Here is a 22703-nt window from a genome sequence, read left to right as displayed (position 1 = left end):
TCTTTCTGCCCCCCCCCGATGCAGATGAGCAATAGCCCCCGATCTGCCCCCGGGGGTCAGAAAGCCCACTAGGCACAGGGATTTTTTTATATGTAGAGGTGGGGGCTGCCCAAAATTGGCATGCCAATGCCTCCACCCCCCCAAAAAAAAATTGCCACAGCCTTTCTGCCTGCCCCGGGAGGCAGATGGGGGCAATAGTCCCTAATCTGCCCCCCGGGGGGCAGAAAGCCCATTAGGAGCCAGGGATTTTGGTGTTTTATTTATACTTAGGAGCCCTTGGCTGGCGGTGTGTGTGGATGGCACTTGGCTGGCGATGTGCATGGATGTCGCTTGGCTGGTGGTGTGTGTGGATGGTTGAGTTTGTGTACTGCCTCTTGGATGGTGGTGTGGCTTGCATGGATCCCCCAGCGCTTTCTTACCCAGAAGCCCCCGCAAACCTCAAATTTACTTACAAAGTCACATTTTCATGAATTCAACCACACACCACCGCAACCAACAGCTGCCTTGCCAATGCTGGGTCACAGTCAACGAAGACCAGCTGGTCACCCCCTCGCCCAGAACCCAAACAACAACCCCACCAACCCAGACGCCACAGCCCAAAACCTCTGAGAGGGTATCTAGGACTGCACCAACACCTTTGCCCCACTCAAGTTACCCTCCAACAGCCACGCCTGCAACAGAGCCACCTGGTTCACCGACAACCTCCAGACCTACCAATGCGCATGCCGGAAACTGGAATAGAAATGGCTCCATGGACACACACCGGACAACCACACAGTCCGCAAGGACGCCACCTGTATACATCACCACCTCAACAGATTGGCCAAGAGATCCTCCTTCAGAGCCTGCCTGGATGCCAATACACGCGACAGCAAAGAGCTCTTCAGCATTGTTAAAGAACTCTCAACCCCCTGTGCCAACGCCAACAACATCCCACCCTCACAAGAACTGTGCGACTCACTGTCCATCTTCTCCCAGCGCACGTTTGGTGACATCCACGACAGCTTTAACATCACAACTGCCCCAACTATGCCAGACTCCACCTCCCCTGCGAGGACCACCAGCGCAAACCGCATCACCTCCTGGTACAACGTCAACGAGGACGCAACACACAAGGTAATTAACTCCATACACTCTGGATCACCAGCAGTACCGTGACCACACCACATATTGTACGAAGCAGACGCAGCCATCATACACCAACTACGCAAGTTCATCAACATCTTCTTCGATGCAGCAACATTCCCGGAAAGATGGAAGCACGCCAAAAACAATGCCCTCCTCAAGAGGCACAAGGCAGACCCCAAGGCCCTCAAGGACTCACGGCCCATCTCCCTGATCACGTTCCCAATGATGGTCATCTGGAAAATCATCAACATGCAATTGGGCGTCAAACTGGAAGACACCAACATCTTGGACCCATCCCAGTCCAGATTCAGACGTACATACAGCAGCAAGACAGTCCTCATCTCCGCCACAGACAACATCAGGCGACAACTATCCGACGGCGAGACATCAGCCCTCTTGCTCCTGGACCTGTGAGCCGCATTTGACACGGTATGCCATCACACTATGAAGACACACCTCCAAGATTCCAGAATCCAATAGAAGGCCCTATACTGGACCACGTCCTTACTCTCCGGCAGAACCCAGAGCGTCAAAATCCCATCCTTCAAATCCAACGCCAACAACATCATCTACGGCGTCCCCCAGGGGTCATCCCTCAGCCCGACGCTGTTCAACATGTACATGTCCCCCTCGCACAAGTGGACCGCCATCACAACCTCTACATCATCTCCTACACCGACGACACCCAGCTCATCCTCTCCCTCACCAGGGACCCACACACAGCCAAAACAAACCTCCACGAGGGAATGAGGTCCCTCACCAACTGAATGAGGAGGGGGGAAACAAAGGAAAAATCTGCCGACACCGCCGAGAGTCACACTCACCTCTCTGACGGCCGCATAGGACGCGGAAGCCTTCGCCTGCAACGCCGCCACCGCCCAGAGTCAGGGGACACCGGACTCCGCGCCGCCGCTCCGGGAGACTCCAGGTCCCGGCAGGCAACGCGGCGGCGCGTCTGTGTGACGCGGTAGCGCCCTGTGAGCGCCAACTGAGACGCTCAAAAGGAGGAGCACCCCGGCAGAGCGGGGGGAAACAAAGGAAAAATCTGCCGACACCGCCGAGAGTCACACTCACCTCTCTGACGGCCGCATAGGACGCGGAAGCCTTCGCCTGCAACGCCGCCACCGCCCAGAGTCAGGGGACACCGGACTCCGTGCCGCCGCTCCGGGAGACTCCAGGTCCCGGCAGGCAACGCGGCGGCGCGTCTGTGTGACGCAGTAGCGCCCTGTGAGCGCCAACTGAGACGCTCAAAAGGAGGAGCACCCCCGCGTCGCGGGACGCCCGGGGCTAAGCCCGGGCAAAGGGCGGGCCCTCTACGGCCCTCATCGGCAGGAAGAGGCAGGGGCAGGGCCTGACCCCCTGTTTCACCAGAGACGCGTCCACAAGACAGATTTAGTTGCTCCGTTGTTTACCGTGTTACATATATGGCAACTAAAAAGAAACCTGCTGTTGTGCCCGCTAATACCATGGATAACTATGTTGTGCAAACTGTAAAGAAAATAAACGAACAAAGGAGGGAATCACTTGGGCTAAGCCAGTCACCAGATTTGCGCAGGTTAAGCCCTACCTTACCTATGTCAGCAGAGGATAGCCCTTTTGTGATGGTGGAAACAAGGGTCTCAACTATTGATTCACCAATGATTGAGTCTGACAGTCAGCCACTGATCACGTTAGTATCCCCTGTTATATTGGATGTAGACTTTGATAGCGTTATTGATTCAGACCCAGACACTGTCACTGGTCCTGTGGAGGACGATTTACCTCTAATAGAGCACACACCTCGACCTGTGCGTGCCTGTGTGAAGAATCAGCGGAAACAGGGTGGTCAAAGACCAAGAGTGAAAAGGAAAAGAACATTATCTCCAGGTTCCTCGAGAGCTCCCCTAAAGGCAGTAGGGGACGGGACTGCAAGAAACAAAGGAGAGGATGAAATGTTTGCTAAACTGCTTGAGGTTGTAGAGGGTAAACTTATCGAAATTGTAAAACCTCTGATCTCTAAAATAGATAAACTCCAGGCGGAAGTAAAAAGACTTGGAGGTATGCAAACTAAGCTGACGGAGGAAATAGGTAGTCTCAATACTTCATTATCAACAAGAAATATTATAGAAGGGGTTGATCATGCCGGAGAAGGGATACCTGGTGTGTTGACTGATCCAGCCCATACGTCGGCCCCGAAAGTTAATCATAATATTACAACAGTAGAAGGGTGCCCGTTGATAGTTAATATTCCACAAGCACAAGTCCACGGTACAGACCCTCTGCAATTTATTGAGGAAGCTTCACCTGTTGTATTAGTGTTAGCTAATGTACCCCAGTTGGATGACGGTACTATCGAGTCAGCCAGCTCTCTGAGTAGTAAGGCCCTTCACTGGCTCTCTGGTAATATGAGGTTAGCGCCTGGTGGGTTACAGCAACTGGCGCATGATATCAAAGCAGTTAAACGTATTCCCTGGATAGGGAATCGCCCCAAAAGATTTAACGGGGATTGCGTGGCGATAACATTTGCACATCCCAATATACTTCCTAATGTTTTAACACATATTTTCCCACCTCAGCGTAGAAGAGGTACGGTGGTTCCCCTAACACTAAAATTTTTCCATGGGGAACAGCAAAACGTAACCCTACCAAAAACGCCAGCATTAGGATGGGATAACAACTTGATTAACAACCTGAATTTGCATAACCGCTGGGCATCCCCCCTAGTACCAAGTCTGCTATTGCACAATAGATTTGATGCCCTGTCTGGTCTTAACAACTGCGATTGACAAGAGGTCAGACATGAGTCTGTCGCAGTTGTTGCTGGAGTAGATTTACATGAGCCATCAATTACAACTGGTAGTATACTGCCTAAGTCTGTGGGTACATCCTGCAATACCCTAGTGGGGGCGTCAACAACTTGCCTTATTGCCAGTTGGAATATAGCAGGACTAGTTTCTAAATTAAATGTACTAGGGTGGCTAGAACTAATTAGAACATTTGATATCTTATGTTTGCAAGAGACCTGGTGTTTAAATTTTAAGGGCCTTGATGGTTTTGTAGCCTATGAGTTACCAGCAGTGGCAACTACCTCAGGGAGGGCTAAAGGTGGTTTGCTAACTCTGATTTCTGTGAAAATGCGAATCAGGGTGAAGGAACATATTACTGTGGGCAATAATTCCCAACTGCTATGGTTAGCGGATGAGGCAGGCAAAAACATTCTGTTGATTAATATGTACAATAATGTTTTTGATGCCAGTAGATATATGGTTATTTTAGAACTAGATGTCGCAATCAAACAATTGATGAAAGCCTCCAATACGGTTTTTGAATACATATATGTTGGAGATTTTAATATTTCTGTTTGCCCTCTCTCTAATCAAAGGTTGTGTGGTACTTTGAATCGTGTTGGAGAGCCAGCTACGCACTTCCAACACAATACATATGGAGAAACTTTGAACTCCTTCCTACTCGCCTATGACTTAGAGATTTTAGAGATTGAACAGGACGGGAAGGGTGATAGTTTGCCAACCTTTGTGGGGCGAGGGGCGAACACTGTGATTGATTTTATTTGCATGTCTTCCGAATTAGCTGATTTTAGTTCTGATGTCAAGGTTGTAGATCATATGGTTAGTGACCACAACTGTCTTGTTATTGAAACTAGGTTTTGGGAAGCTTGTATAATTCCAGATAGTAGTGCTATTTTAAACATTGAAGTACATAGGCCGAATGGATTTAGAATAAGGTGGGCAGGGGATAAGGCTGAAGTAACTTCAAATTGCATTATCTCCTGTTGTTTAAATGATATTACTTCTATTATTGGTGAGACATCAAATATGAAGGCCTGTTTTTCCCACTTTACAAAAATCAATGTTTTTATTAGTAGTAAGTTTACTAGGTCTGCTGGAAATTTCAACTACAAAGCTAGGGGATGGTTTGACAACGCATGCACTGTGGCATTGAAGACATTAAAAAAAGCATTATCCATCAAACCTAGAGATAAAACAGTTGTAGTTAAGCTTAGATCTGACTATAATTTAGCTCTTAGGCAAAGGAAAGTTGAACTACGTGAGGAAGCTTGGGAGCGATTTGATCTAGCGGCTGTATCGAATAATTGTACGCTTTTTTGGGCAGCAGTAAATAGCCCTTTTTTAAGAGATGATAAACTTCCCATGTTAACCTCAAACGTGGGTAAGGAATCATGGGTACAGCATTTTTCTGCCATTTTTAATCCTGATACGGTAACGTTGCCGATAAGTTGCTCTTGGCCAGTACTTAATTTAGATATCACCTTACAGGAGGTCCTAAGCAGTATCAGGGCTAGTAAGGGCGGTAAGGCCCAGGGACCCGACGGTGTCCCAGTTGATGTATACAAATTTGCACCCGAGACTTGGGGGCCAGTACTAGCCAAAGTTTTTAATGCTGCTGTTCGCTATACTATTCCGTGTACCTGGTCCGAATCTATAATAGTTCCAATTCATAAAAAAGGGGACCGAGGAAACGCCAAAAACTACCGGCCAATCTCGTTGTTGGATTCGTCGGTTAAGATCATGAGCCGTGTACTCCTCGTCCGATTGGAAGAATGGGCAGAGTCTAATAAAATAATGACAGACTGCCAATATGGGTTCAGGAAAGGGAGAGGTTGCATCGAACAATGCTTAAATCTGGAGCTACTGATTGGGAAATACACCCGTGCAAAAAAGGGTTCACTTTACCTGTGTTTCGCTGATCTGAGCAGCGCTTTTGACCTGGTGGATCACGCCATACTATGGACTACCTTGCTAGAAATGGGAGCACCCAGGGAAATTATATATTTTCTGGCCCGTTTATACGAGAGGCTTAGCTCGAGTGTCCGGTATGGGCCTTCGGGCGAATGCACAGATAAATTCAAGGTCAGGAGAGGTATCAGACAAGGGTGTGTATTGGCACCCTTGCTCTTCACTCTGTTTATTAATGAAATAGACTCGATCTTACAGAGGGCGCCAGCTGACGCACCTAGAGTAAACACAAGTACCATCCCCGTGTTACTCTATGCGGACGACGCTGTGTTGCTCTCTAGGACTCCCCGGGGTCTACAGCTTTTGATAGATAAATTTGTGGCCTTTATTGAGAACAGAAAGTTGGTCATTAATAAAAGCAAGACATTTGTGATGGAGTGCGGAGCTAGTAAGGTAAAAATTAAAAAGCCCTATAGGTATCTCATTGATGGCCAAGTGGTGCAGTCTGTGGAAAACTTCTGCTACCTGGGAGTTAACTTTTCCAAAAATGGCCACTGGGATGTCGAGCACAAGGTGGTGCGCGACAAAATGATCAGGAGTGCCAATGGAATATTTGCATTTGCAAGTAAATTAGGTAGTAGAAGGCCTAAAGAAATGCTTAAGATTTTTGAAGCTAGGTGTCTCTCGGCTGCCCTCTACGGAGCAGGGGTATGGGGGGTATCTAGGGTAGAATCCCTACAGGTAGAAGAGAATATGTTCCTGAAAAAATTGCTGTGTCTCCCGACCTCTACTGCTAATAGTTTGGTCCATAAAGAACTAGGACTACACCATATAAATGATCTATTATTGTTGAGACCATTGATGTTGTGGCGTTCAGTCTGGATGAAAGACGAAACCTCATTTAATAGGGCCATCATCGAGGATTGTTTACGCCTAGACTATTTTCTTAAAATCCCATGGATCAAATACACAATTGATTCTTTCTCTAGTGTATTTGGGCTTAACGTTACATTAGATCACTGTTCTGCCTCGGATCTCTCTAAGGAGAGTCTGAAATCAATTTTCTTAAATCATTGTGCAGAAAGACGAGCTACGGATGATCTTAAACTTTCTACTTGTATACGTTATAACCATTTGAATGAATTTGTGGGCCTACACCCTTACCTCATCCAGGTGACTAAAGGGCAACACCGGTTTGTTCTCACCAGGATGAGGATGGGTACGGTTCACCTATTGGTTGCATTCCCTGAGATTAAGAAGCGCCCTACTGGTCCATGTCGGTGCGACAATATTTCGGAACAAAGCACAGAGCACTTTCTACTTATATGTAACCTGTATAGCGAATGTCGTAAATTCTTTTTAAAACCTTTATTTATTAAATTTGGAGCAAGAACTGTTAAAGCGGCAATGAAATTACTTTTTAACTTGCATCACCCTGACATCTGTTTTTATACGGCTAGTTTTTTACTTAGGGCCATCAGCTATAGGAAAAGCATGATTTTTTAAACATATTTATCAAATTTCTTATTCCATCTTATTTATTGGAAAATTTTTAAGTGTGTCATTTGATTGTTATATGTATCTTACTGTATTTGTAGCTGATTGCGATTGTCAAAGTGTATTTTCTTTTAATACGTATTGTATGTATGTACTTTTATGGACATGATTTACATGCTTCCGAATAAAGTTTTTGAATTGAATTGAATGAGGAGTAGCGGTCTGAAGCTGAACTTGGACAAGACAGAGGTCCTCATCCTCGGACCCACACCTTCAGCCTGGGACGACTCCTGGTGGGCAACCACACTGGGAACAGCACCTACACCCACTGACCATGCACGCAACCTACGATACATCCACTACTCCTCCCTCTCCATGTCTGAGCAGGTCAACGCTATCTCCTCCTCCTGCTACAACAGCCTCTGCAAGCTATGCAGGATCTACAAGTGGATCCCCACCCCAAACAAAAAGAACGGTGACACAGGCCCTCAGCAGCAGCAGACTGGACTACGGCAATGCACTCTACGCAGGATTCCCAGCCAAACACCTACTGCAGCGGATGTATGACGTTACAACGCATACTTTTACCACGCATACCTTTACAACGCGGTTTTTACCACGCATACCATTACAACGCATAGCGCTTAGAGGTGCTGGATAGTGGTAAGTAAAATTTTCTATTCCAACTCCAGTCCCCGTGGACACTAGGGAAGGTGTTGGATAGAAAATTAAACTTATTCCCTATCCTAGAGCGCCCCCCAGCGCAATGCGTTGTAATGGTATGCGTGGTAATGCCTGCGTTGTAATGGTAGTGCGTTGTAAAAATTTCGGTGTAAACGTTACATACCACTGCAGCGCATCCAATACACATACGGCTAAATGATTGTCAACATCCCCCACCGCAGCCACATCATCCCCCAAATTTGAGACCTACACTGGTTCCCCATCAGCAAGTGGATCACCTTCATGCTCCTTACCCACCCACACAATGCACTCCACTAGGACGGACCAGCCTACCTGTACAGCAGACTCAGCTTCTACACCCCCACACGCCAGCTCCGCTCCACCAGCCTCCCCCTCACCACTGTCCACCGCATCCTATGACCAACCTCCAGCAGCAGATCCTTGTCCTACCTCGCCGCCAAGACCTGGCACACCCTCCCTGCCCACCTACAGCAGACCCAGGACCTACTCGCATTCAGAAGACTCCTCAAGACCTGTCTCTTTGAGCGGTAGCGGCAGCCCCCTCCCATCAGAGTGGGAGATCCAACAGGTGTTGTTGCATGCTGAAGGAGTGGTTCCAAGGACACGGACTTCTGTATTCTCTGATTTTGTCTTCATGCAGCTGTGGTTCATGCAGACTGTGACGTCATGCATTCATCAATGTATTTCAAGTCTGGGGGTGGTGTAGTCTTAGGTGTGAGAGAGGGTGAGCTGTGTGTCATCAGCAATGGATAGGATGTTGAGGCCGTGTTGGTTTCAAATGGCGCTGAGGCAGCCCTGTTGATGTTGAAGAGGGTCAGGGACATTGATGGACCCTCTGGCATTCAGCATTGGTTTACGTGTTTTTGGAGAGGAAGGTTGTCAGTCTGAACCTTTGACCTCTTGCTGGGATGACTGATCCAGTCAAGCGGTGTTCCTTGTAATCCAGCATCATGTAGTGTCGGAGCCCACTCACGGCTGTTGGTCCCGGAGGGTGCGGATGTCATCTGTGGCTGTGAATAGGGTGATCTTGGTGCTTTTGTTGATATGATAAGGGCAGGGCTCTATGTGATCCCACAAGTGGATGTATCTCATGGTCAAGGGGGTGCATTCAGCTGTGACTGGTGTCCCGTGGGGATGGTAGTATGGCTGTTGTGTTGGGAGGGGTTTGCGTGGTGCTGCCTGTGGCATCTCGTGTGTACGGCAAATTTGTTGTTGTGTATTTTTTTAAATTAGGTGGAACTTTGTTGCACACTTATCACAGGGCTGTAGTGCCAGGGTGATGTCTGTAGCTTTGCTGCATAGGTTGGTGTATTCATGCTTGACCTTGATGAGTTTGCTGGAATTTTCCAATTCTTAGAGTATTTATTTGTGGTAGTCCGTCATTGCGTCCATGTATGTGTTGGACATTTCAGGTGTCTTGGTGTTTATCCAGTTCTTCCCAAGGTATCTACTGGTGCGTCTTGCTTCTTAGAGATCAGTGCTGTACCATGCGGTGTCTCTGTAGTGCGGTTTGTCAGGCTTGCGGAGGGTGGAGGGCTGGTATGCGCAGTTGTGTATCCAGGTGTGAAGTTGACTTGCTGAGACGCAGGCGTTGGCTGTGTTTGAGACCAGGGTGGTGGTTGAGCTTTGTCAGCAGTGTAGGCAGGTGATATGTTATGTTATGTTATGTTATATTAATTTATTGTGCGCAACAGCTACTCCAGCCAAGGAGCGTCCCGGCGCAGAGACAAGGAGAACATAACACAACAGGAAAGATAAAACCTAAAAAGGACAGCTAAAACAAGAATGTTTTAATAGCTCTCCGGAAAGGCAACAGGTCTTCTAGCAAACGGATTTCAACTGGGAGGGTGTTCCAAATTAGTGCAGCTTTCACGCTGAAGGAACGACCCCCCATCCGGCTGAGTCTAAATCTGGGGACCACAGCAAGGGCTTGGCCCTGGGATCGAAGACTACGGGTGGGGACATAGAAAGAGATGCAGTTGGACAAGATTTCGGGGCCGATACCTCTTAAGATTTTGAAGGTCAAACAAAGGACCTTAAAAAGAATACGCTTCCTTACAGGGAGCCAATGCAGGGAGCGGAGGACATTCGACACCGGGCAAAATCTGGGTAGGCCAACAATGGCTCTAGCCGCAGCATTTTGAACCTGCTGCAGGCGAATTAACTCAGCCTGGTTGGCCCCAGCCAGGAGAGAGCTAGCGTAGTCCAGACGAGAGATGATGGTTGCCTGGACTACAAGCTGTCTAGTTGGGGCGTCTAAGAATTTAAGAGCAGGTCTTAATCCTCTTAACAGACCGAAACAACAGGCTGCAGTTTTTTTGGTATGCCCAACAAAAGTAAGGCCAGCGTCCAACCAGACCCCCAGATTTTTCACCTCCGACACCGGGGTCGGAGTGGGGCCCAGCTCAGACGGCCACCACTGATCGCCCCATAGCTCCACTCCCTTCCCGACAACCATTACCTCCGTTTTCGTGGCGTTAAGCTGGAGACAGTTTCCTGTCAACCAGTTAGCCACTGCCTTCAGTCCAGACTGAAACCTGGGGGCATCATGTTCTGCATCCCCGCTGAGAGTAACCGCCAGCTGTGTGTCATCGGCATATGAGACCAAAGTTAGGCCCCACTGCCTCGCGACATCAGCCAGCGGTCTCACGTAAAGATTGAACAACGTGGGACTCAGCGAGGACCCTTGCGGGACCCGCATGGCCAGAGGCTGGAAACTGGACGTGAAGGGAGGGATGGCAACACAGAAGGAGCGGTTGTCCAGGAAGGAGCGGAACCATTGCAACGCCAAACCACTGATACCAATCTCCTCGAGCCGATGCAGGAGGATGCTGTGAGATACCGTATCGAAGGCGGCGCTGAGATCTAACAATATCAGCGCCGCCGTCTGACCAGCATCCAACCTTGCACGCAGATGTTCCACCATCACAAGAAGAGCGGTCTCCGTGCTGTGGCCAGCACGGAAGCCATTCTGTGTGGGGTCGAGGGCATTGGTCCGAGCTAGATGTTCAGACAGGGCCAGATTGACATGGGCCTCTGTCAACTTTGCCGGCCAGGGTAACAGCGAGATGGGACGGAAGCTTTCAGGCTTAGACGGGTCCAAGGAAGTTTTTTTGATAATCGGGGACACCACCGCCTGCTTCCATTTAGTTGGAACTACCCCCGACTCCAAGGAGAGGTTGACAAGGGAACGCACAACAGGGCGTCCCATAAAGGCCTGATCTCGAAAGAGAGCAGGTCTCACTGGATCGGATGGAGACCCAGATTTAACTTGCAAAGCAAGTTTATCAAACCCATCCGAGGTAAGAGGGGGAAATGAACGCAGGGTGATCTGACGAGGTGTCCCATTGGAACTCCCCGACGAAACCCCAATGCTAGGGAACGTCCGATAGATAGCTTGGACTTTTCCCAAGAAATAGGAGGCAAGGGATTCGCAGTGGGAGACAGAACTCCCGGCTGTAGAGGGAGTCCGCTTGGCCATAAGATCTTTAACCGCCTTGAAGATGGCCCTTGACGGGTTTGTGCTGTTCCGGAATTCCTCGGCATAGAAGGCCGCTCGAGCACGACATATGGCCCGATGATAGAGCTTGACTGACACGGCATATGCAGCTTTAAAATCTGCCCCATATGTCTTCCGCCAAGCCCTCTCCGCCCGTCTACAGGCTCCCTTCAAGGCGCGTAGGGCGCCATCGTACCAGGGACTCGACTTTCGAGGATTGATCTTAGTCGATACAATAGGTATCAGAGCGTCCAGAGCCCTGGTAAGCCAGGAGCAAAAGAGGTCATACCCCTCTTCTACGTTGTTTGATGGGCCCAGGGGCTCCACCGACAGAAGACGATGGAAGTCTTCCAGCCTGAGTTTATTCCAAGGTCTCCTAGGTACCCGTCTAGCTGAAGAAGTGGGAGTGATCGCTGACACGGGACACTGGATAGTCACCAGAAAATGGTCAGACCATTCTACTGGAGTGATCGCAGTGACTTTAGCCTCAGTCAGATTGGTGAAAAAAGGGTCAAGAATATGACCCCCGATGTGTGTAGGCTGGGAAACCAATTGAGAGAGTTGGAAAGCCTCTAAGTCCAAAGAAATGCTGCGAGCTGTCAGGCTGGTAAGTGTGTCGAAATGCAGATTTAAATCACCCAGGATGGAAAAATTGGCGCAGTCAGTGACCAAGGTGCCGACAATATCCGAAAAAGCATTTCTGAACAGCACGTCACTGCCCGGCGGACGATACACCACCATCCCAGAAAGTGTAAACTCTGGGCTGACAGAAACTTTGAAAGATGCACTTTCACAGCCAGCGATCTTAAGGCTGTTCCACACACAGGGAAAGCTAGACCTAACTATAAGCGCTATTCCCCCACCTCTAGATGATCTATTCAAGGTGTACATAGAATAGCCAGGGGGGCAGGCTAGATTAAGAATGGCAGTGTCAACTTCCTGAAGCCATGTTTCAGTTATGGCGAGGATATCCGGGGCTTCATCCTCAATAAGGTCGTACAAGTTCTGCTGATGTTTCGGGACCGACCTTACATTTAGGTTCATAATCCGCAGAGAGGAAAGAGAGCCCCTACTATGGTGGGCGACTGAAGGATCTTTCCGGGGGAGAGGCAATGGGGGGTCAAGTATCAAGCCATTACAGGGACAACGATACGGACCACAGAGTGGGTGGACGAGCGGTAATGTACAGCTAAAGCTCACCTGGCCGATGGTAACCAGGCTCTCCCTGGAGTATGTCCGCATGGCAACGGAGCAGAAGTAATACCTGTCGCAGACCAGAGCCCGCCACGTCCCGCGCGGCCTTGGCGCGGACGCGAGGACACGCCCGCTGCGCGATCCCGCTGCGCTAGGGGAGGAGCATTAAATATGCGTTCCCCCGCTGGCGCATGCGCAATGAAGCGCTGTCGGTCTAATCCCACACCTCACCCCAAACCAAGATGTCCGCCACCCCAGGACCAGCCCGCCAAACGGCGGTGAGGGGCACGATTACTGTGCGAGTAAGGGGAGCTGGAGAGCGAGGGTCTGAGAGACCTAAAAGAAAGAAATAATCAGGTAGGTTTAAAATGCAGCTAAGCACCAGGCGCCGTAGCGCTCCTGTCCGCAATGCGCTTTAAAATGCAGCTGAGCACCAAGCTGGAAAGCGAGGGTCTGAAAGACCTAAAAGAAAAATAATCAGGTAAGTTTAAAATGCAGCTAAGCAGCAAGCGCCGTAACGCTCCTGTCCGCAGTGCGCTCCTTGTCAGGGGGAGGGAAGGCGGGGACTCGCGTTAAATATGCGTTCCCCCGCTGGCGCATGCACAATGAAGCGCTGTCGGTCTAATCCCACACCTCACCCCAAACCAAGATGTCCGCCACCCCAGGACCAGCCCGCCAAACGGCGGTGAGGGGCACGATTACTGTGCGAGTAAGGGGAGCTGGAGAGCGAGGGTCTGAGAGACCTAAAAGAAAGAAATAATCAGGTAGGTTTAAAATGCAGCTAAGCACCAGGCGCCGTAGCGCTCCTGTCCGCAATGCGCTTTAAAATGCAGCTGAGCACCAAGCTGGAAAGCGAGGGTCTGAAAGACCTAAAAGAAAAATAATCAGGAAAGTTTAAAATGCAGCTAAGCAGCAAGCGCCGTAACGCTCCTGTCCGCAGTGCGCTCCTTGTCAGTGGCTGTGGGTCATGTTTGCCAAGGCCTGTTGTCGTTCTCCGATGTTTTCCATGTGTGAGTGCATGGAGGGTGGCAGAGCTGCATCAGTGAGTGACTCTAGATCAGTTGTTACTGGAAATGCTTGCGTTTGGGACACGGATGTGCGCATACAGACTTGCCTTAGGCGTGCCTTCAGCACACCATGTGCATGCGTCTGCTGTGCGCTTGCACAGCGGCTGATATTGAGTAGGGTAAGTGTGAGGTACAATATTGTGTGATGCCGGAACACATGAAGACAGGGGTGGGGGCCTTAGTGGTAGAATATTTAAGATAGGTGGAGTGTGGGCTCAGATGAGAGCAATGAACTAACTTCTAATGAAGACACAAGGGATAAGTGACTGATGTGATCATGCTATGTCTCCTCAAAACATGGGAGGGTGGGTAGGACAGATCTAATATGAGGTGGGGCATGTGCAGATTGGCAAGATGACTCAGGTGCCACCCATCATGACCAGAGCAGTAATAGCCACTTCCATGTTTGCTATGCAGGCTGCATTTCAGCCTCCATGGCAAACATGGCCAACACTCCAGCATGTGGCTGCATGACTTATCCCATTGCCAATTACCAGTCACACCAGCACTTCACAGTGTTGTGATTGACTCAGGGTAGGGAGCCTGGCTGCCTAATTCCTTTTCCCTGACACAAAGGCAGGGTTGCATAAGCTCCAGAGACATGGGACACAGCTTTGAGGTAAGACTTCCCACAATATATGTTTTGCAGCACCCACTCACACACACATCCCCGTATCCATACGACATTCATTGTTATTTCCTGCATTTCCAAACTCACAGCTGTCCACCCCCGCAATTGTCAATGTTTGCCACTGTGCCCCCATGCGGAGCAGGTGTACCACTCTTGTGCAAAGGCACATACATATTAGCAAAACATGCCATGACATCATGTTAGACGGGGACCGGGAGGGCCGGCCGAGCACAGTGATCGCACAGACAGGTAACTTCCCCCCCACAGATGGACACCACACAAAGATTAGGGTAACACCTTTTATAGGCACTTCGGGTAGTAGTGTGGTACGATACAAGGCGATCAGGACACGATGATCCTCTCAATTCTAGTCTCTAGTAAGGGAAGGGGGTAGCGGGACAGTCTTGGTACCCACGGGTACGGGTGTGTAACGGTGATAGCTCACAATCCTCGAGCTCGGTGTTCGGATGGGTCAGACCGCGGCAGCGCCGGCAGGTCCCGAAGAGGTCGTAGGTGGCAACGGGCCGCGGCAGCGCCAGCAGGTCCCAACGAGGATGAAGGTTACAACGGGTCGCGGCAGCGCCAGCAGGTCCCACGAGGATGGAGGTTACAACGGGCCGCGGCAGCGCCAGCAGGTCCCACGAGGATGCAGGTTGCAACGGGCCGCGGCAGCGCCAGCAGGTCCCAACGAGGATGAAGGTTACAACGGGCCGCGGCAGCGCCAGCAGGTCCCACGAGGATGAAGGTTACAGAGGGCCGCGGCAGCGCCAGCAGGCAGGACGATAGTTCACAAGGCAGGGCTGTGGCAGCGCCAACAGTCCGTCAAGGATGAGTTCGTCGCGGTGTCTCTCGACTCCAGGATACAACTGCCTTCCTGTCCTGGGGCTGCCCCAGTTATAGGTCTGGCGCCCTTTGATGTCCGGACCCTCGCTCTTGGAGGTCGGGAGGTCCGGGATGAGGGAGTCCAGACACCCAGCAGGGGGGCGGAGCCAGCGCCCGAGGAGGCTGGGGGTGCTCGGCACCTGGCAGGGGAGAGCCATCGACACTTCGTAATCCCATTGACCTGCCAAGTGGGCCGTTCACCTCCTGGGTGGAAGGTGGTGCCGGGATGTCGGGGCCTGGCCAGGCCCAGGGTTGGGGTCGGGCTGAGGCCGCGCGGCCGCGTGGTGCCGTGTCCAAGATGGCGGCTGGGCCGGGCAATGGTGCTGACGGTGGCCCGGGCCCTGTCCTGCGGGGAGGGAGCGAGCCCTTCATGTGGCCTGTCCAACATGCGTCCCCCCCAGCTGAAGGCGGGGAGAGTCACCCATCTTCTTGGGGACTTTCCTCGTCGAGGCGGAAAAAGCGGGACAGGCCATCCGCGTTGGCGTGGTCTTGGCCAGGGCGATGTTCCACAGTGAAGTCCATCCCCTGCAGGGAGATGGACCATCGCAATAGTTTGGGGTTCTCCCCCCGCATCTGCATGAGCCACTGCAGGGGCCGATGGTCCGTCTGTACCCGGAAATGGGTTCCGAAGAGGTACGGCCGGAGCTTTTTGAGGGCCCATACCACCGCGAAGGCCTCTCGCTCAATGGTGCTCCAGCGCTGTTCTCGGGGCAGTAGGCGTCTGCTGATGAAGGCCACTGGTTGGTCCACTCCCTCGGGGTTCAGTTGGGAGAGGACGGCCCCAATACCCTGGTCGGAGGCATCGGTCTGCACGATGAACTTGCGGCTGTAGTCGGGGGCCTGGAGCACAGGAGCGGTGCACATGGCGGCCTTCAGCGTCTCGAAGGCTGCTTGACAGTCGGGAGTCCAGTTGACTCTTTTTGGGTGGTTCTTAGACGTGAGCTCCGTGAGGGGCCCCACAATGCTGCCATAGTCCCTTACAAACCGCCGGTAGTATCCGGTGAGCCCCAGGAAGGCTCGGACCTCGGTTTGTGTCTCGGGGGGTTGCCAGGACTGAATGGCAGCTACCTTGAGTTGGAGGGGGGCCACCAGACCGCTCCCCACTTGGTGTCCGAGGTAGGTCACGGACCCCTGGCCGATTTGGCACTTGCTGGCCTTTATGGTGAGGCCGGCCTGTTGGAGGGCCTGCAGGACCTCTCTGAGGTGGTGGAGGTGATCCGTCCAGTGGCGGCTGTATACCGCGATGTCGTCCAGGTAGGCGGCGCTGAATTCTTCGAGGCCTGCCAATACCTGGTTCACCAGTCTTTGAAAAGTGGCTGGAGCGTTCTTCATGCCGAAGGGCATCACTCTGAAATGGTAGTGCCCATCCGGGGTGGAGAAAGCGGAACGTTCTTGGGCTCTGGGGGTGAGGCCGATCTGCCAGTAGCCCGCTGTCAGGTCGAAGATGCTTAGGTAGCGGGCTGCCCCCATGCGGGCGACTAGTTCATCTGCTCGGGGGATAGGGTGAGCGTCGGTGCGGGTGACCGCGTTCAGACCCCGATAGTCAATGCAGAACCGGAGTTCAGGGGTGGTGCCCGGGGCCGCGGCCTTGGGGACCAGGACGACCGGGCTGGCCCAGGGACTGTCCGAAGGTTCGATGACTCCGAGGGCGAGCATCTTGGAGACTTCTTCTTGGATGCATGTACGTACCCGATCCGGTACTCGGTACGCCCGGTGTCGGACAGGAGGACTGTCCCCCGTGTCCACGTCGTGCAGGCACCAGGAGGTGACTCCGGGTGCGAGGGAGAACAGGTTTGCGAACGGCAGCAGGAGGGCCCGGCAATCTTGACGCTGCTCTGGGGTCAGGGCCTCAGAGAGTCGGACCCCGTCCACCGAACCATCTCTTTCCCGGGTCCTCAGTAGGTCAGGGAGGGGCTCGGAGTCTCCTTCTGCGCCACTGTCGGTAGCCATCAGCAGGCTGAGCTCTGAGCGCACGAAGTGGGGTTTGAGTCGGTTGGCGTGGAGGACCCGGAGGGGGTTCCGGGGGGACTCCAGGTCGATGAGATAGGTGACGGGGCTCCTGCGCTCGATCACCTTGAAGGGCCCCGTCCATTTGTCCTGCAAGGCACATGGTTCGATGGGGGACATCACCCATACCTGCTGACCCGGTTCAAACTCGATGGAGGAGGCATGTTGGTCGTACCACTTCTTCATGTCCTCTTGACTGGCCTCCAGATTGGCTTTAGCGATCTCCCTGAATTTCCGGGTCTGATTACGGAGGGTCAGGAGGTATTTGTAGACGTCCGGAGGGGTCTTTAGGGGGGCCATTTCCCATTCCTCCTTCACTAGGCTGAGAGGCCCGCGAACGGGGTGTCCGTACAGGAGTTCGAAGGGGCTGAAGCCGAGGGACTTCTGGGGGACTTCTCGGTAGGCGAAGAGGAGGCACGGTAGTAGCACGTCCCACTGGCGGCGTAGGGGTTCTTCCAGCCCCATGATCATCCCCTTGAGGGTGCGGTTGAACCGCTCGACCAGTCCGTTCCCCTGGGGGTGATAGGGGGTGGTGAATCGGTAAGTGACTCCGCACTGCTGCCAGAGGGATTTCATATACTTTGAAATAAAGTTCGTACCCCGGTCGCTGACGACTTCCCGGGGGAAGCCCACTCGAGAGAAGATCCCCATCAAGGCTCGACCCACTACTGGGGCTGTTATCGTACGAAGGGGGACCGCCTCAGGATAGCGGGTAGCGTGATCCACCAGGACCAGGATGAAGCGATGTCCCTGTGCTGTTCGGGGGTCCAGGGGCCCCACAATGTCTATTCCCACCCTTTCGAACGGGGTGGTCACCACGGGGAATGGTTGTAGGGGTGCCTTGAGTTTGCAGCCGCTCTTCCCACTGGCCTGGCAGGTCGGGCAGGACCGGCAATGGTTGGATACGTCATTTCTCATTTTGGGCCAAAAAAAGTGAGTCACCAGGCGGTGGTAGGTCTTGTCTTGGCCCAGGTGCCCGGCCAGGGGGACATCATGGGCTAGGTTCAACAGGAAGTCTCTGAAGTGGAGGGGCACCACCAGCACTCGCCCGGCCCCCAGTTCTGCGATTTTCTGTTCGCTGTACAAGAGATCATTGTCCCAATAAACCCAGTGGGCCCCGGTGGTGTCTCCTTGGCTCTGGGCGAGCGCTTGCTGTCGCAATCCCTCGAGGGAGGGGCAGGTCTTTTGCTCCTGCCGGAATTGTTCCTGGGTGGGCCCCCCTTCTTGACGCCACTGAGCCAGGTCGGGAAGCTCGGGGGGCTGTGTGGACCCCTCTGGGGTGGGGTCCGGGTGGTCGGTCTGGAGGAAGTCTTCTTCTGGAGTGATCGAGGGCGGAGGTGCTGCCCATTCTGGTTCTTCTGGTCTAGGGATGGTGCGGGTGGCCATGGACCGGGTGGTTACGCACGCCCAGTCCGGGAGACCCAACATCCCCAGATGCTCTCTTCTTTCCACAGCGGCCCACGGGGAGCTCTCGAGATCGTTCCCCAGGAGGCAGTCTACGGGGGCATCGTCACGGACAGTTACTTTCAGCATGCCGGACACTCCTCCCCATTCGAAGGGGACGCAGGCCATCCGACACAGGCTCTCCGAGTTATCTGCCGATCGGACGGGGCAAAGTACGTTTGGTAGGATTTGTTCTGGGGTCACCAGGTGACAGCGGACGGCCGTCACACTGGCCCCGGTGTCACGCAGGGCCTCGGCCTTGCGCCCATTGATGCTCACCCATTGGCTGTACTTCCGAGTGTTGGCGGGCAGGGGAGTCCGCGGGACCATGTCTCTTCCTCCTAGGCATGCCAGGGTCATGGCGGCGGGTTCCCACTCGAACTGCTCCGACTCATAGGTCTCCGTGTCTTCGGAGACTTGTTCTTCTCCCAGGGCGGCGGCCGCCATCTGGCGGGGCCCGGGGGCCTGGTTCTTCGGGCAGGTCGGGTCACTGGCATAGTGGCCGACTCGCTGGCATCGATGACACGTCACGTTAGCTCGGAACCCCGGGCGCATCGGGGCGGCGTCTCTACCCCGGCCCGGGCCTCCTCCTCCTCCTCGGGGACGATGGTGACCTTGGTTGGTTCTGTTCTGCTCATTCGGCCCACTCCGGGCCACTCGGGTGCTCTCCCACCGGTCAGCCTCGGTGGCGAGCTGCCGGGGTTCAGTCAATTTACTGTCGAGGAGGTGCTGCCTGAGCTCGTCAAAGCAGTTGTTGGAGAGGTGCTCCCACACAATGAGATTGAAGAGTTGTTCGTAAGTGGTTACGTTGTTACCCTTGATCCACCCCTCGAAGGCTCGGCTGAAATAGTTCACGTATTCCAACCACGTCGTACCTGGGATCCGGGTGCAGTTGCGGAACCTCTGGCGGTACATTTCGGGTGTAAGTCCATATCGACTGAGGAGGGCGGCCTTCATGTGGTCATAGGACGTCATTTGATGGTCCGGAAGCTGCAGCAGGGCATCACGACCCTCGTTGACGAATCTCCCCCATAGACCGGCTCCCCAGTCGCTTCAAGCGACCCGGTGGGCGGTCATGGCAATCTCATAGGCCTTGAACCACTGCTGTATGTCGTCGTTCCGGTGATATTCTCGGACCACATCCTTGGGGATGTGGACCTTCTGCTCGGTAGGACCCGGGGAGTGCGGTTGCTCGGGCACCCCTAGGTTTTTGTTCAGTTTGCGTATTTCTATCTCCGCTAGTTTGCACTCGTGCTCGTATGCCAGTCTTTTTTCTTCGAGGTCTCTCTGTCTCTGTTTTTCCTCTCGCTCTTCTCTGAGCCGTAAGTGTTCTAAGTTTATTTTTTGTTCCGCCAGTTTCAATTCTCCGTCTAATCTGAGTCGTGCCAAGTCTAACTCGTGTAATCTATTTTTTTTCCGCTCTTGGATCTCTTCATGGGAGGGGCCTGTTCTCCGTTCCTCCGTCCGGGTGGTGTTGACTTCCGGGGCTGCGGGGTCCCGGGGGGTTGCGGTATTTGTCTCTGTCCAGGCCTGTAGGGCGTTTTTGAAGTCTTCTTTTGTGCTTAGCCCGGTGGTAGCAATGCCTAAGTCCATGCAAAATTGTTTGAGCTCTCGGTGGTTGTATTCTTCCAGCTTTTCCATCTGGAACTTCTCCGCCGATCCGCTCTCTTTGGTCGTCATTGTGGTTTTAGTCGTAGGGTGAGTTACTGTCTGTACGGTACGCGTCGGTTCGGATCGCGCCGCTAGCCACCAATGTTAGACGGGGACCGGGAGGGCCGGCCGAGCACAGTGATCGCACAGACAGGTAACTTCCCCCCCACAGATGGACACCACACAAAGATTAGGGTAACACCTTTTATAGGCACTTCGGGTAGTAGTGTGGTACGATACAAGGCGATCAGGACACGATGATCCTCTCAATTCTAGTCTCTAGTAAGGGAAGGGGGTAGCGGGACAGTCTTGGTACCCACGGGTACGGGTGTGTAACGGTGATAGCTCACAATCCTCGAGCTCGGTGTTCGGATGGGTCAGACCGCGGCAGCGCCGGCAGGTCCCGAAGAGGTCGTAGGTGGCAACGGGCCGCGGCAGCGCCAGCAGGTCCCAACGAGGATGAAGGTTACAACGGGTCGCGGCAGCGCCAGCAGGTCCCACGAGGATGGAGGTTACAACGGGCCGCGGCAGCGCCAGCAGGTCCCACGAGGATGCAGGTTGCAACGGGCCGCGGCAGCGCCAGCAGGTCCCAACGAGGATGAAGGTTACAACGGGCCGCGGCAGCGCCAGCAGGTCCCACGAGGATGAAGGTTACAGAGGGCCGCGGCAGCGCCAGCAGGCAGGACGATAGTTCACAAGGCAGGGCTGTGGCAGCGCCAACAGTCCGTCAAGGATGAGTTCGTCGCGGTGTCTCTCGACTCCAGGATACAACTGCCTTCCTGTCCTGGGGCTGCCCCAGTTATAGGTCTGGCGCCCTTTGATGTCCGGACCCTCGCTCTTGGAGGTCGGGAGGTCCGGGATGAGGGAGTCCAGACACCCAGCAGGGGGGCGGAGCCAGCGCCCGAGGAGGCTGGGGGTGCTCGGCACCTGGCGGGGGAGAGCCATCGACACTTCGTAATCCCATTGACCTGCCAAGTGGGCCGTTCACCTCCTGGGTGGAGGGTGGTGCCGGGATGTCGGGGCCTGGCCAGGCCCAGGGTTGGGGTCGGGCTGAGGCCGCGCGGCCGCGTGGTGCCGTGTCCAAGATGGCGGCTGGGCCGGGCAATGGTGCTGACGGTGGCCCGGGCCCTGTCCTGCGGGGAGGGAGCGAGCCCTTCATGTGGCCTGTCCAACACATCACATTCCATTGAATTAATTTTTTAATACTAGGCATGTTGCAACTGTAGAGTAGGTGTTGCACAGCGGCGACTTTCAGTACACTGTTCAAACTTAAGTGAGTGCATCCCCAAACTATCCTTGTCACCACACACCCAGACATGCAGCATGAAAATCCTTTATGAGCAACCACGTCACACACAATGGAGTCAGATTTGAGACTAATGCACACACCTTTTTTCATTAGCAAAACAAATATACACACCATTTTTAATGATTTACTACATTTCACCCCCTATTTCTCATGATGTACATCAATACAAATAAGAGTTGGGCCATATTGTACCCCATGAGACACCCAAATGTTCTTAATTGACAAACAAATGCACTACATTTTACATATTTTGTACATTTATCACATTCATTTATTATTTGACTACTGACACACATAACCACATGAAGTACTTACATCACAACATAATTGTGGTCACAATGACGTCTTTTGAAATTATATTTTGCAACACATGCGTTGCATTGTTGACATTGTACTGCCTGCATTGTAATGGTCATCTCAAAACACAATGGCAACCATAGTCTACGCTGTTTGCATCTGACTGGCTCAGGTCCACACTCTGCACCAAGGATTATTCCTCTTGGACACTGCAACAATACAATGGCAGCAACCTCCTCACCATCAACCCTGTACGCTACCTCACCTGCCAGGACCAACCTCTGCTCCAGACATCACCATCACTGTCACTGACAACTTCTGTGTCACCTGCAGAAGGCAGCACGACAATCATGGAAGAGGCATTGTAAACCCATACACTGGTACACTCAGAATGAGCAGGCACTCTCATGTGCCAAGGATGACCATGTACTATGGCAACTACATTATCCTGACCAGGCCCATGGCCATACTCAGCAGAAAACTCATGTGCTGGACACCCAGGCCATGTGGCCCATTCTCTAACACCATTGTAGACCTCATTGCACCCCAGTGTCTGACATCCACAGACAGCATCCCTCTCGATGACCTCAAGTTCCACCGCAGCAGGAAAAGTTACCAGACCACCAACACCTCCTGGGTAAATTCACTGACATCAGACACAAGCATCAAGGGACCTCAACATACCACTGAACAGGACACG

This window comes from Lissotriton helveticus, chromosome 1_1 (genome assembly GCF_964261635.1).
Source record: "Lissotriton helveticus chromosome 1_1, aLisHel1.1, whole genome shotgun sequence".
In the NCBI taxonomy this organism is placed as follows: domain Eukaryota; kingdom Metazoa; phylum Chordata; class Amphibia; order Caudata; family Salamandridae; genus Lissotriton; species Lissotriton helveticus.
Note: the sequence above shows the minus strand (reverse complement) of the source record.